The 14,645-nt window shown below is 36.9% G+C and overlaps 1 protein-coding gene across 13 annotated transcripts in view; it reads right to left on the minus strand.

The window, feature by feature from the left end:
• Positions 1–14,645, minus strand: part of CSNK1G3 (casein kinase 1 gamma 3) — a 111,394-nt gene that overhangs the window by 79,074 nt on the left and 17,675 nt on the right. The gene's annotated exons all lie outside the window — the stretch shown is intronic.

Here is a 14,645-nt window from a genome sequence, read left to right on the forward strand (position 1 = left end):
ATATCAGTAAACCTTGCATGGATCAGGTACCAAATGCACTTGTTTGGGCAGCTAAGTAACAGTTGAATCCCACTGCTCTCATTTCTGCAAAAGTCAACAACTGTAGTTTAACTGGAGTGGACTATGTTCAGACTCTGAGGTCTGATGTGAAGAAACCTCTAAGAACGAATATCAGATTTGGCCTTAATATATTTCCACTGTGTGCTGGTTTGAAAGGAAGTATGTCCCCTAGAAAAGCCATGTTATAATCAAGATCCCATTCCGTAAAGGCAGAATAATCCCTATTCAATACTGTATGTAATTAGATCATCCCCCTGGAGATGTAACCAATCAAGAGTGGTTGTTAAACTGGATTAGGTGATGACATGTCTTCACCCATTTGGGTGGGTCTTGATTAGTTTCTGAAGTCCTATAGAAGAGGAAACATTTTGGAGAATGAGAGATTCAGAGACAGCAGAGAAGAACATAGCCACGAGAAGCAGGGAGCCCATAAGCCAGCGACCTTTGGAGATGAAGAGGGAAAACACCTTCCGGGGAGCTTCATGAAACAGGCAGCCAGGAGAGAAAGCTAACAGATGATGTCGTGTTCGCCATGTGCCCTTCCAGCTGAGAGAGAAACTCTGACTGTGTTCGCCATATGCCTTCTCACTTGAGAGAGAAACCCTGCACTTCATTAGCCTTCTTGAACCAAGGAATCGTTCCCTGGATGGATGCCTTAGATTGAACATTTCCATAGACTTGTTTTAATTGGGACATTTTCTCGGCCTTAGAACTGTAAACTAGCAACTCATTAAATTCTCCCTTTTAAAAGCCATTCCATTTCTGGTATATTGCATTCCGGCAGCTAGCAAACTAGAACACACTGTGATCAGCAGGCTTTTTCCCCCCAAGAAGATGATCAAATCAAAGGATGATCTAATCAAGAGCTGTATTTTAAATATTTAGAGTTACTTGTTAGCTGATCTAGTTACCAATGCTGAAGTCATGCCATCACCTATACATTATTTAAGCGCATTGAAGTGTTAAATGCACTATCCACCAATAATGAAATAGACCTTTATGAAAACTGTGCAATGGATGTTTTAAGACGAGGTTAAAAATTTTTGTTAAATTCAACCATCACTAGAAATTCTTTGGTATCTCAGTACATGACAAATTATGAATAAAACAAGCATATGTAAAAAATAAATAATCAAGACCTTATTCCTATTTAGGAAATTGTTTGATTGTATAAAGAAATGCTAACAAAGGTTGAAATAAATAGTATTTTCTCATTGTCAGCAACTTCCGAAAATATGCAATTAGTCCTAACACCCAATGTATTTATAAAGTTTTCTTATATTTTCCATACTGTTTCATTTAGCGGATGAAACTGTGAGCTTCTGTTATCATATCTAAAATTGAATGAGACCTCTGCATCCAGCCCTGAAAGACTAACTGATACTCTGAACTTCCTCTTTTGCTGTCAACAACTACAAAACTAGACAAAACATATGCAGCATCTATTTTCAGACATCAAATAATAGTGGAGACTGTGATTCCGAGAAAAGGGAAGTACACAAGGTAAGTTTCACCTTCACCCAAGCTCTCTGTCTGCAGACAATTTCCCCACTGCAGCACAAGGAAGTAAGGCTCAGTACAATGACCACAGATCACAGTCTGAAAGTGCTGAAGCAATTGGAACTTGCCGGACATAATACTGCATACTTTCTACATGTAATAAAAACTAAAACAATACGAAGAAAAAATATACTTTGGGGAAGAAAAAATATACTTTGGAATGCCCACAGCTCTTGTCCCTAATTATTTTACTTGCCTATCTCAGAGATCACCATTACTTCCAGTTTGTTATATAGGCTCCAGATCTTAATTTAATGCCTGTACATGCATATAGTATATATAGAAATTTTTGTGAGTTGTGTCTGCTGCTTTTTTTATTTATATTTTTAAAATATTTTATTGACATATCTTTACATGCATACAGTCTATACATGGTATACAATCAGTAGCTCACAATATCTTCACATAGTTGTGTATTCATCACCATGATAATTTTTTGGAACATTTGCATCATTCCAGAAAAAGAAAAAAGAAAAAACTCATACATACCATAACCCTTACTTACCCCTCTCTCTCATTGACCACTAGTATTTCCATCTAAATGGAAATTATACAAGGAAAATTACAAAACACTGCTGAAAAAAAATTAAAGACCTAAATTAATGAAAAGACATTCTGTATTCATGGATTGGAAGACTAAACATTGTTAAGATATTAATACTACCGAAAGCAATTTACAGATTCAATATAATCCCAATCAAAGTTCCAACAGCCTTCTTTGAATAAATGGTAGAACCATTAATAGTGAACTGATTTTGACAAGAAACCAAGTCCACTCAATCAGGAAAGAAGAATCTTCAGCAAGTAGTGCTGGGTATATTGGATATTCACTTACAAAAGAATGAAATTAGAACTCTACTTCATCATATGGAAAAATCAACTCAAAATGGATCAACAACCCAAATATAAGAACTAAAGCTATAAAACCCTTAGGAAAAAAAACATAGGGCAATACCTTCAGGGCCCTGTGTTAGGTAATGGTTTCTTAGACTTTATACTGAAAGCACTGGCAATGAAAAAAAAAAGATAAAAATTGGACGTCATCAAAATTGAAAACGTTTGCATATCAAAAGACACTATCAAGTGAAAAGATGATCTACAGAATGAGAGGAACTATTTAAAAACCATACATCTGATAAGGACTTTGTATTCAGAATACACAAAAAACTAGAATTCAACAAAAAGACAAACAACCCAACTATTAAATCAGCAAAGGACTTGTAGAGACATTTCTTCAAAGAAGAAATATAAATGGCCAAAAAAGCACAAGAAAAGAAGCTCAAGATCATTAGCCACTAGAAAATGCAAATAAAAACCACAATGAGATAACTTCACATCAACTAGAATTAGCTATCATTAAAAAAAAAATGGAAAAAAATTAGTGTTGGCAAGGATGCAGTTAAACAGGAACACTTGTGCACTGCTGGTGGGTATATAAAATGGCACAGCCACTGAAGAATGCATAGTAGTTCCTCAAAAAGTTAAACATAGAACTACCACATGACACAGCAATCCCAAAAGAATTTAGAGACTTGAACAGATATTTGTACACCAACTGTTCATAGGAGTATTATTCACAATAGCCAAAAGGTAGAAACAATCCAACTGTCCATCAGTGGATGAATGGAAAAACAAAATGTGGTATATACATAGAATGGAATATTACGAAGTCATAAAATGAAGCATAATGCTGATTAAAATAAGTCAAATGCAAAAAGAAAAAATATTGTATGATCTCATTTATATACAACCAGTAGAATATTGTAATTCAAACAAATTCATAGAGATAAAAACTAAATTATAGGATACCAGGACAGGACTAGGAATGGTGGAAATGGGGAGCTATTGCTTAATGGGTAGAGTTTCTTTTCAAGATGATGGAAAATTTTTGGTAGTAGATGGTGATGATGGTAATTACATAGCTGGATAGTTGAAAGCAGTTAAATGGGAAATGTTACGTGATATATATTACCACAATAAAATTTTCAAAAAAAGAAACCATGGAACTAGATAGTACAAAGACTCAACCTTAATATAAACTGTGGACTCTAGTTAATACCATAACTCTAATAATATTGGTTCATCAATTGTACAAATGTACCACAGTAATGCAAAATGTTAATAGGGAAAATTGGGGGGTGGAGCAGTATTTGGAACTCTATATTTTCTGCGTAATTTTTCTGTAAACCTACAACTACTCTAAAAAATAAAGTGCATTTTTAAAAAAGATAATGTAAAAGCTTGGCAAAATATAAAAAATATGTATGTGCACTATTTAGAAATATGGAAGCAACCACTTGAAGTGTTTACAATTGAAATAATTTGAAGTACTCATATCCTATTCCTAAATGACCTACTTCTGAGTTGGGGTTCCATATGTAGTAGTACGGCTCCCTCACTGCAATCTATTGAAAGTCAGTCCTTGACACAAGGGTTTGAAAATAATTTATTTTAAAAAAAAATGCTTGTATCCCATAATTACATGAAATATTGAATAGGGTGCGAGATCTTGTTGAGGTTTGTATAGATTAGTGTGATGCCCTGATATATCCCAAGTATTTTGGGCAGAGAATAAAAAAGTATTTGCAATGTCCCCCTGGGGACTGTGGAGAAAGGAAGATATTGAACTTCCCCATCTGGGGAATTCTTGATATCCTCACAGTGGAGACAACTAATTCAATAGGCTGAGAACTCAATCTTGGGACTCGCCCCTATGAAGCTAATTCCTGTAAAGGAGAGGCTAAGCCTACTGATAATTATGCCTAAGAGTCATCCCCGGAGAGCTTCTTTTGTTGCTCAGATGTGTCCTCTCTCTCTAAGCCAACTTGGCAGATGAATCACTGCCTTCCTCCCCCTACATGAGACATGACTCCCAAGGGTGTAAATCTCCCTGGCAATGTGGTACAGGGCTCCCGGGGATGAGCTGCGATCCAACATCATGGGAATGAGAAAGCCTTCTTGACCCAAAGGGAGAAGAGAGAAATGAGACAAAATAAAGCCTCAGTGGCTGAGAGATTTCAAACAGGGTCAAGAGGTTATCCTGGAGGTTATTCTTACTCATTATATAGATATCTCCTTTTTAGTTTATGGTGTACTGCAGTGACTGGAGGGGAGTACCTGAATCGTTGAAATTATTCAACTGTGTTCTAGTAGCCTTGATTCTTGAAGAAGACTGTATAACTATATGCTTTTTACAATGTGATTGTGTGATTGCGAGAACCTTGAGTCTGATGCTCCTTTTATTTAGGGTATGAACAGATGAGTAAGAATAAATAAATAAATAAGGATTAAAAAATAAATAATAGGGGAGAGAAAAGGCAAAAACTGTAGAGGGATGGAAAGATCAAAGGTGATGGTAGAGTTAAACATAGATTGGATTTGACAAATGAATACGAATACTGAATCATTAAATTGATCTCTTTTAGTCTCCAGTATTTTAGAGCAGCTAGAAGTAAAAACCTAAAATTGTGAAATTATAACCCTTGTCAAAGTCTGAAATATGTTCTACAACTAATTGTGGTGCTGTGCTTCGAAATGTATAGCTTTTTTGTATAGATGTTATTTTTCACAAAAAAAAAAAGAAAGAAAAAAGTTGATTGTGATAAAAAAATATTTAAGCCTCTAGCCTCCTATATTCTGGAGCAGCTAGAAGGAAAAATATGAGAGGACATATGGAACAAAATTGAATAATCAAAAACTGACTCTCATCTATGGACAAATGATCTTTGATAAGGTGGTCAAACCAACCCACTGGGACAGAACAGCCTCTTCAATAAATGGTGTTAGGAAAACTGAATATCCATATGCAAAAGACAGAAAGAGGACCCATATCTCACACCCTCTACAGAAATTAACCCAAAATGGACCAAAGACCTAAACATTAGAACTAAGACCATAAAATTTTTAGAAGAAAATGTACAGAAATTTCTTATAAATCACGTGAAAGGAGGTAGCTGCCTAGACCTTAACCCAAAGTGCAAGCAAAGAAAAAAGAAACAGATAAATGGGGTTTCCTCAAAATTAAACAATTTTTGCATCAAAGGACTTTTTCAGGAAAGTAAAAAGGCAGCTTACACAATGGGAGACAATATTTGGAAACCACATATCAGATAAGGATTTAATAGCTAGAATATACAGAGATTCTACAACTTAACAAAAAAGACAAACGCAATTAAAAAAAATGGGTAAAAGACATGAACAGACACTCTTCAGAAGTTAAAAGGCATATAAAAAGATGCTCAATTTCACTGGCTATAAGGGAATTATAAATCAAACCACAATGAGATATCATCTTACACCTACTAGGATGGCCATTATAAAAAAAAAAGTAAATGCCAATGGCTGGAAAGAATGTGGAAAAAGAGGCATACTTATTCACTGTTGGTGGGAATGCATGCAGAATGATACAAGTGATCTGGAAGGCAGTTTGGCAGTTTGACCCAGCAATTCTATTACTTGGTATATATTCAGAGGAACTGAAGGCAAGAACACAAATGGACATTTGCTCACCAATGTTTATAAAGGCATCATTCATGATTGCCAAGAGATGGAAACAGCCCAAATGTCCATCAATGGACAAGTGGCTAAACAAGATATGGTATATACACATAATGGAATACTACCCAGCTGTAAGACAGAATAAAGTCATGAAGCATGTAATAACGTGGATGAAACTTGAAAACATTATGCTGAATGAAAATAGAAACAAACTGACAAATATTGTATAGGCTCACTAATATTAACTTTAATGTGTGAACTTTGAGAGTTAAAGTTAACACAGGTTGTCAAGAGATAAAAAAGAGGGTAGAGATTGGACACTGGGTACTGAAGGAGTACAGAACACGCTACTGGACTGATTGCAAAGATCCAGAAATGGATAGCATATTACTATCTGATGGTAGCACAATAATATAACTACACTGAATGAAGCTGAGTCTGACTATGGTTGAGGAAGATGGGCTTGGACCAGGTATGACACCAAAAGAAAAGACTGAGACAGTTTAATTTAGCAATGCCTAGAGTAGGCAGTGATGGTAATTCAACGTACACATATAAGGATGTTTTTGCATGACAGAGAAAAAATGGATGTCAACATTGCGAGGTGTTGAAAACAGGATGGTTATGGGAAAAAATACAGCCAAAGCAAACTAGTGTCTATAGTCAACAGTAACACTGTAATATAGTCCACTGAATATAATTAAGGCAATATGCCAAAACTAAGTGTCAAAAAGTGGGAGATATGGGGGAGGGATTTGGGATTCTTTTGTGAAAGAAAAGGAAATGTCCTCATATAGACTGTGGTAGTGAAGGGATGGCTATGTGATTATATCAGGAACGACTGATTGTTTTACTAAGTTTGGATTCTATGATTTATGAAGAAAACCGTTTAAAAATGAACAAAGCATTACTTACTATAGATATTGGAACTGTCAGAAGGTGGAATGCTGGGTAGGCCTGCTTTCGTGGTATGTATGCTATAAATATACAATACAAATAAGTCAGAGTTATTCCTCATTTTTCAAGTAAGAGTGAATTATCACTCTAGCCTAGTAGTAACTGGTGTATTATGCGGGTCAGCTGGTTTTTTGTGTATTTTTTCTGTTTTTATTTTTGCATGGGCAGACACTGGGAATCGAACCTGGGTCTCCGGCTCAGCAGGCAAGAACTTTGCCACTGAGCCACCGCTGCCCACCCAAGTCGGTTGGTTTTTAAAACCCTATGTCCAGAGGTCTGAGCCCCTCTGGCAACATGGGACATGCTTCCCAGGGATATGCCTGGCCCTGGAACTGTGGGATCAACAATGCTCCCTGACCAAAATGGGGTAAGAAATATAACCAAATAAGGGATCAGTGGCTAAAAGAGTTCTAACAGAGTAAAGAGTTGATTCTGGAGAATACTGTTATGCAAGCTTCAGCAAGATGTTACTAATCGCTACATTTTGCCAAACTCCAATCAACATCAAAGAATACACAGGGAACAAAATTATCTAAAATTGAGAATGTTAATGGACTGTTGACTTTCGACATTATACATGATGCCCAATGAATGGGGTGGCTGAAGGAAGCACTGAGAAGTAGATTGGTGAATAATAGTGTATACATATGATTGAATATTGTGCTGCTATAGAGGAACAAAGTTGTGAGGCATGTAACTTGGGAATGAACCTGTGGGACATCTGGTGAGGCAAAATAAGCCAGAAACAAAAGAGCAAATATTGTGTGATCTCATTTAGAAAATACTTATAAGAAAACGGGCCCAAATTGTAAACTCAGAGCAGTCACATTTAGTCCAGAGCGTTAATTGCTATTACTGAATTTTGAGAAGCTGTTTTGTATATGTATAACCTGGTATTTAGAGATAAGAACGAAGCCGATCAAGTCAGGATTAAGATAATTCAGAATACAGGGGTAAGGAAGACATTGTCTGTATTTTAGGACCTCATCTACTCTTTGAGACCAAAGGAAGAAAGGTTTATTTTGACCTTGTAAAAGTTAGAATGGGCATAGCCCAAATACCCCTAAAGAGTGGGAGAACGATCAAAGGTGATGGTGGAGTTATACAGAGAAGGTAGCATTTAACGAGTATGATTGCTAAATCATTATATTGATATTTCTTTTAGTCTCCAGTATCTTAGAGCAGCTAGAAGTAAAAACATAAAATCGTGGAATTGTAACCCATACCAAACTCTGAAGTCTGTTCTGCAACTAATTGTTGCGATGTGCTTTGAAATTTGTTTTTTGTATATATGTTATTTTTCAGAAAGAAAAAAGCCAATTGTGATGGCACAGCTATGTGGTAATACTGTGAACCACTGATTGATTGTACACTTTGGGTAATAACATGGTATGTAAATATATAATATGTATCAAAAATAAGTAATTTTAGGGCAGGCCACGGTGGCTTCAGCAGGCAGAGTTCTTGCCTGCCATGCTGGAGACCCAGGTTCGATTTCCAGTGCCTGCCCATGCAAAAAAAAAAGTAATTAAAAAAAATGAAGAGATACAAATGCTGGAGAAAATGTGCATAAACTGAAAGGTACAGTCCCTTTTCAGTTCAGTGATTCCACAATAGGGTAGGGGTGGGGATACTATATGCTCCTGCAACCCCCCAGCTAGGTATATACTTAGAGGAACTGAGAATGGGGACACAAATGGACATTTGCACACTGATTTTTATGGCAGCAGTGTTCAAGATTTGCTATGGACAAAGGTGGCCTAAGGGTACAATGGAAGGGGGAACTGTGGTGTGTACTTACAATGCACTAATGAGCAGCTGCAAGAAGTAATGAAGTTGTGAGGCATGCAACTAGGTGAATGAAACCTGAGACAGATGTTGAATGAAATGTCAGAAACAAAAAGACAAATATCATCATGCCTTTCTCATGTGAACTAACTATAATATACAAACTCGGAGAATTGAAATCACAAGTACAGGTTATCAGATTAAGTCCTTTTGTAAAGATTATTAGATTGTAAGGTCTTATAGCAGTCACATCTATTCTAGAATTATAACAGGTATTTCTAAATTCTGAGATGCTGAACTATTTGTGCATAATCTAGTTGTTCCCTGGAACTATGGTTATTTGTGTGACATCTGACACTCAGAGTTAGAGCACTAAAGCTATGAAAGTCAGCATTAACCCATATAGAAACTGTTTAAATAGGTGAAAAAGTGATCAGATTTCAACTAGTGATAGGAATGAAGCTGATTTGGATAGAACTAAGGTAAATCAGAATACAGGACAGGGTAAAGGATGACATAGATATATCCCTTATTATGGTGTATTGCAGTGGCTGGATAGAAGTACCTGAAACTGTTGAGCTGTGTTCTGGAAGCCTTGATTCTTGAAGACATTTGTATAAAGAATTAACTTTTACAATGTGACTGTGTGATTGTGAAAACCTTGTGTCTGATGCTCCTATTATCCAGGGTATGGACAGAGGAGTAAAATAATATGGGTACAAAATAAATAAATAATAGGGGGGTTAAAGAGTAAAATAAACTGAATAGCTGCAAATACTAGTGGTTAATGAGAGGGAGGGGTAAGGGGAATGGTATGTATGAGTTTTTCCTTTTTTCTTTTTCTTTTTCTGGAGTGATGCAAATGTTTAAAAAATTATTGTGGTTGGTATAAGGGAAAAAGTACAATCAATGCAATCTAGGGCCTATAGTCAACAGTAACTGTAATATGCTTCTACTAAATGCAACAAAGGCATGATGACAAAACTAAAAGTCAACAGGCAGGGGCATGGGGAACAGGTATGGATTCTTTCTGGAAGAAAAGGAAACGTCTTCACATAGATTATAGTGGCAAAGGCATGTCTATACACTTACTTCGGAGTGTATGATGTGTGAATAAAACTTTTAAAAATGAACAAAAAGAAACAAGTGCTGGAAAAAATGCGGAGGAAAAGATATACCTATTCACTGTCAGTAGGGAAACTAAGAGGTGCAGTCCCTTGGAGGGCATGTGGTAGTTCCACTGGAGGCTCAGTTGGGTTTGCTTTAAGATGCTGATACCCCATTCTTCAGTATATACCTGGAAGAACTGAATATGGTGACACAAATGGACATTTGCACACTGGTGTTAATGGCAGCAGTTTTCACAATCCACAATGGATGGAGGTGGCCTACGGGTACAACAACAGAGGAATGGAAGGGGGAACTGTGGTGTACACATACAATGGATTTACTGAGTGGTAGTAAAAAGGGATGAAGTTGTGATGCATGCAACTAAAGGAATGAAACTTAAGGACAATATGTTGAAAGAAATGTCAGGAACAAAAAGACAAATATTATGCCTCAATCATATGGTCTAATTATAATATAAAAACTTGGCGAACTGAAGTTGAGAACATGGGTTATCAGGTTGGGATCTATTGTAGAGTCCTAGGTTGTAAGCTCTTACAGAGTCACATATTTGAAGGAGGTGTAACTATTATTTCTAAATTCTGAAACGAGCTGTTTGTTTATAACCCGGTTGTTCCCAGAAACTTTGGGTATCTATGTGACACCTGAGACTCGAGAGTTAAAGCCCTGAAGCTATGAAAGCCAGCAGTATCCCATATAGGAACTGTTTAAAAAGTTGAAAAAGTGACCAGACCTTGGGTAGAGATATGAATGAAGCTGATCTGGATAGAACTAAGGTACATCAGAATTCAGGGTAAAGGACGATATCATCCATATTTTAAAACTTCAACTGCTGGGTGAGACTAAAGGCAAGAGATGTTGGGTGCAAAATTTATATTTGGGGTAGTGCATTTCCTACTTTAACTTGTATGGTCAGTTAGCTGAACACCATAAGTTTACGGACTATTGATTAGGATGAGATTTTGTTGGTTTGTCCAGGTTAATGTGATGCCCCAATACAGCCCAGAGTAATCTGTGCAGTGAATAAATAAGTATTTGCAAAGTCCCCTTGGGGGACTGGGGAGAAAGGGGGAAAGATTCAACTTCCCCATTTGGAGAATTTCTGATCTTCTCACATGCAGTGGAGACAACTAAATCAATAGGCCGAACACTTGATCTTGGGGCTCACCCCTATGAAACTTATTTCTGCAAAAGACAGGCTAAGCCTATTTAAAATTAGGCTTAAGAGTCACCCCTAGAGAACCTCTTTTGTTGCTCAGATGTGACCTCTCTAAGCCAACTCAGCAGGTGAACACACTTCCCTCCCTCCTATGTGGGACATGACTCCCAGGGGGGTAGATTTCCCTGGCAACATGGCACAGAAATCCCAAGATGAGCCAGGTCCCAGCATCAAGGGATTGAGAAAGCCTTCTTGACCAAAAAGGGTATGAGAGAAATGAGACAAAATAGTTTCAGAGGCTGAGAGATTTCAAACATTCGAGAGGTTACCCTGGAGGTTATTCTTATGCATTATGTAGATATTCCTTTTTAGTTTATGGTTTATTGGAGTGGCTGGAGGGAGGTACCTGAACTTGTTGACCTGTGTTCCAGAAGTCTTGACTCTTGAAGACAATTGTATAAAGGTTTAACTTTTACAATGTGACTGTGATTTTGAAAACTTTGTGTCTGATGCTTTTTTTATCCAGGGTATGGACAGAGAAGTAAAATAATATGGATAAAAAATAGATAAATAATAGAGACAAGCATTAAAATAAATTGAGTAGATGAAAATACTAGTGGTCAATGAGAGGGAGGGGTAAAGGGGTATGATATGTACGAGTTTTTTCCTTTCTTTTTATTTTTTTTCCTAGAGTGACACAAATGCTCAAAAAAATACCATGGTGATGAGTACAAAACTACGTGATGATACTGTGAGCCACTGATTGTACACCATGTATGGACTGCATGTGTGTGAAGGTTTGTCAATAAAACTATTTAAAAAAAAAAAACAGGGTAAAGGATGATATGGTCTACATTTTAAAACTTCAACTTCCATGAGAAACCAAAGGAAGAAATGTTTATTTAATGCAAAATTTATATTTTTGGTAGAACAATATCTAATTTAACTTACATGGGCAATTTATTCGAACACCATAATTACATGGAATCTTGAATAGGGAGTAAGATCTTGTGGGTCTGTACAGATTAGTCTGATATCCCGATACATCCCAGAATAATTTGGGCAAAGAATTAAAAAAGCATTTGCAAAGCAGCATGAAGGGAATGGGGGAAAAATATGGAAATAGTAAATTTCCTCACCTGGGGAATTCCTGACATTCTCACAATCATTGAGGACAACCTATTTAATAGGCTGAGCCCTCAATCTTGGGGTTCACCCTTTTGAAACTTATTCCTGCAAAGGAAAAGCCAAGTCTATTTATAATTGTGCCTAAGAGTCACCCCCAGAGAACCTCTTGTTGCTCAGATATGGCCTCTCTCTAAGCCAACTGGGCAGGTAAACTCACTGCCCTCCATCTTACATGGGACATGTCTCCCAGGAGTATAAATGTCCCTGGTAACATGGAACACGACTCTTGGGAATGAGCTGGGACCCAGCATCAAGGGATTGAGAAAGCCTTCTTAACCAAAAGGGAAAACAGAGAAATGAGACCAAAAAAAAAAGTTTCAGTGGCTGAGAGATTTAAAACAGAGTCAAGAGTTACCCTAGAGGTTATTCTTATGTATTATACTGCCATCCCTTTTTAGTATATAGTGTATGGAGTGGCTAGCAGGAGTACCTGAAACTATTGTGCTGTATTTCAGTAGCCTCGATTCTTGCAGACGATTGTATAGCTATATAGCTTTTACAATGTGATCCTGTGATTTTGAAAACCTTGTGACTGATGCTCCCTTTATCCAGGGTATAGACAGACAAGGAAAAAAAATAAGGACAAAAAATAAATAAATAATAGGGGCACGGGGATAAGGGGTGAAAAAAAATTGGGTAGATTGCAGTACTAGTGGTCAATGAAAGGGAAGGGTATGGGATGTATGAGTTTTTTCCTTTTACTTATTTTTCCAGAGTGATGTACATGTTCTAAAAATGATCAGGGTGATGAATACACAATTATGAGATGATATTGTGAACACTTGACTATGTACTTTGGATGGACAGTAAGGTGCAAGAAGATATCACAATAAAAATATTATTTTTAAAAAGTACATAGTTGTATAGAGAGAACGAAAAAAAAAAGTCACTGTATAAATGGTGTGGTGTGCTGGATTGAATCTACTATGAACTCCAGGTTAAGCCCAGTTGGATTGTTATGTACCCCCCCACAAAAAAGCCATGTTTTAATCTTGATCCTATCTTCTGGGAGCAGCCATTTCCTTTAATCCTGATTCAACACTGTAGGCAGGAAAGTTTTGATTAGATCATCTCCCTGGAGATGTGACTCCACCCATTCCAGGTGGGTCCTGATTAGTTTACTGGAATTCTTTAAAAGAGTTTTTGGAGAGAATCAGAAAGGGCAGAGCAGACAGAAACTTCAGAGCAGAGCTGACACAGCTGCCAAAAGTTGGAGAACAGAGACTCAGATGTTTGGAGATACTTGGATTTCAGCAGACATCACCATGAGGTGTTAAGCAAGCCAGAACCTGGACAGAGCCAAGGGAAGCCAAGAGATAAAAGACAGCCCCAGAGAAGTAAAGTGAGGAACCCCCACAGGGACAGAGGCTGAAATCAATGGAGCCCAGGAGTAAGGGACCAGCAGATGCCAGCCACGTGACTACTCAGCTGACAGAGGTGTTCCTGACTAGCAGCCTTTCTTGAGTGAAGGTAACTTTTTTCATGCCTTAATTTGGACACTTCCACTTTCTAAGAAGTGTAAACTTGTAACTTATTAAATCCCCCTTTTTAAAAGCCATTCCAGTTCTGGTATACATTTCAGCAGCTTGCAAACTAATACACCTGGAAATATCAAACCATACTACATACTAATCAGTTAATAATTAAGTCAAATTTTAAAAGACAAACATTATTAAAATCTAAATTTCCTTTAATATACATAAATATTACTGACTACTTCTCGAGGTCTTACTGTTCCCCAAGTATAACTAGGATAAAACCATTTCATAGGTCCTCAAATTGTCTTTTGTGCCCCTCTTCTCAATTTCACAAGTGAATTTACACTCCCACAGGTAATAACCCTCTCATCACAGTCAGTGGGTCTCAATAGTTGAAGGCAGAGAGAACGTTTAATTTTAAAATGCTCTAAGCACATATCATACGTACACCCAGAATAACACAGATCATCCTTAGCACTTGTCCCTTAAGAATAACAGGCACACAAAGGTGATGGTGGAGTTATAGAGAGAAGGTCGGGTTTAACAAATGAGTATGAGTGCTGAATCATTATACTGATATTTCTTTTAGTCTTCAGTACCTCAGAGCAGCTAGAAACAAAAAGTTAAAATTGTGGAAATGTAACCCATACCAAACTCTGAAATCTGTTCTACAATTAGTTGTTGTGATGTACTTTAAATTTTATTGCTTTTATGTATATATGTTATTTAAAGAGAAGGAGTAGTATAACAGAGACGGTAGGATTTAACAAATGAGTATGACTGCTTAATCATTATATTGATATTTCTGTTGGTCTCCAGTATCTTGGAGC

The sequence above is a fragment of the Tamandua tetradactyla genome, chromosome 21, assembly GCF_023851605.1.
Source record: "Tamandua tetradactyla isolate mTamTet1 chromosome 21, mTamTet1.pri, whole genome shotgun sequence".
Taxonomy (NCBI): Eukaryota; Metazoa; Chordata; class Mammalia; order Pilosa; family Myrmecophagidae; genus Tamandua; species Tamandua tetradactyla.